We start from the raw sequence: 2,058 nt of genomic DNA, 5'->3' as shown, positions 1-2,058 counted from the left end.
GGCGGACAGCGAGCGAAGCGAGAGGCATCACCGTCCCTGCTATACGAAAGCCCCATCCAGCCCTGTGCCACCCGGGGGGTTCCAGGGTGCTGAGATGGCTGACATTTTGCTCCGCTCAAGATGGTCACCGCGCAACGCAAAAACAGGCCAAAAACTGGCCAAAACGGGCCAAAACTGGCCATTTTTGGCTGCGCGAGCGAGCGGCGAGCGGCGGACAGCGAGCGAAGCGAGAGGCAGCACCGTCCCTGCTATACGAAAGCCCCATCCAGCCCTGTGCCACCCGGGGGGTTCCAGGGTGCTGAGATGGCTGACATTTTGCTCCGCTCACGACGGTCACCGCGCGACGCAAGAACAGGCCAAAAACTGGCCAAAACGGCCCAAAAACGGGCCAAAACTGGCCATTTTTGGCTGCGCGAGCGAGCGGCGAGCGGCGGACAACGAGCGAAGCGAGAGGCAGCACCATCCCTGCTATACGAAAGCCCCATCCAGCCCTGTGCCACCCGGGGGGTTCCAGGGTGCTGAGATGGCTGACATTTTGCTCCGCTCACGACGGTCACCGCGCGACGCAAGAACAGCCCAAAAACAGGCCAAAACGGCCCAAAAACGGGACAAAACTGGCCATTTTTGGCTGCGCGAGCGAGCGGCGAGCGGCGGACAGCGAGCTAAGCGAGAGGCAGCACCGTCCCTGCTATACGAAAGCCCCATCCAGCCCTGTGCCACCCGGGGGGTTCCAGGGTGCTGAGATGGCTGACATTTTGCTCCGCTCACGACGGTCACCGCGCGACGCAAGAACAGGCCAAAAACAGGCCAAAACGGCCCAAAAACGGGCCAAAACTGGCCATTTTTGGCTGCGTGAGCGAGCAGCGAGCGGCGGACAGCGAGCGAAGCGAGAGGCATCACCGTCCCTGCTATACGAAAGCCCCATCCAGCCCTGTGCCACCCGGGGGGTTCCAGGGTGCTGAGATGGCTGACATTTTGCTCCGCTCAAGATGGTCACCGCGCAACGCAAAAACAGGCCAAAAACTGGCCAAAACGGGCCAAAACTGGCCATTTTTGGCTGCGCGAGCGAGCGGCGAGCGGCGAACAGCGAGCGAAGCGAGAGGCAGCACCGTCCCTGCTATACGAAAGCCCCATCCAGCCCTGTGCCACCCGGGGGGTTCCAGGGTGCTGAGATGGCTGACATTTTGCTCCGCTCACGACGGTCACCGCGCGACGCAAGAACAGGCCAAAAACTGGCCAAAACGGCCCAAAAACGGGCCAAAACTGGCCATTTTTGGCTGCGCGAGCGAGCGGCGAGCGGCGGACAGCGAGCGAAGCGAGAGGCAGCACCGTCCCTGCTATACGAAAGCCCCATCCAGCCCTGTGCCACCCGGGGGGTTCCAGGGTGCTGAGATGGCTGACATTTTGCTCCGCTCACGACGGTCACCGCGCGACGCAAGAACAGCCCAAAAACAGGCCAAAACGGCCCAAAAACGGGACAAAACTGGCCATTTTTGGCTGCGCGAGCGAGCGGCGAGCGGCGGACAGCGAGCGAAGCGAGAGGCAGCACCGTCCCTGCTATACGAAAGCCCCATCCAGCCCTGTGCCACCCGGGGGGTTCCAGGGTGCTGAGATGGCTGACATTTTGCTCCGCTCACGACGGTCACCGCGCGACGCAAGAACAGCCCAAAAACAGGCCAAAACGGCCCAAAAACGGGCCAAAACTGGCCATTTTTGGCTGCGCGAGCGAGCAGCGAGCGGCGGACAGCGAGCGAAGCGAGAGGCATCACCGTCCCTGCTATACGAAAGCCCCATCCAGCCCTGTGCCACCCGGGGGGTTCCAGGGTGCTGAGATGGCTGACATTTTGCTCCGCTCAAGATGGTCACCGCGCAACGCAAAAACAGGCCAAAAACTGGCCAAAACGGGCCAAAACTGGCCATTTTTGGCTGCGCGAGCGAGCGGCGAGCGGCGAACAGCGAGCGAAGCGAGAGGCAGCACCGTCCCTGCTATACGAAAGCCCCATCCAGCCCTGTGCCACCCGGGGGGTTCCAGGGTGCTGAGATGGCTGACATTTTGCT

Source organism: Musa acuminata, unplaced genomic scaffold (genome assembly GCF_036884655.1).
Source record: "Musa acuminata AAA Group cultivar baxijiao unplaced genomic scaffold, Cavendish_Baxijiao_AAA HiC_scaffold_213, whole genome shotgun sequence".
In the NCBI taxonomy this organism is placed as follows: domain Eukaryota; kingdom Viridiplantae; phylum Streptophyta; class Magnoliopsida; order Zingiberales; family Musaceae; genus Musa; species Musa acuminata.
This window is presented reverse-complemented; position numbering follows the sequence as displayed.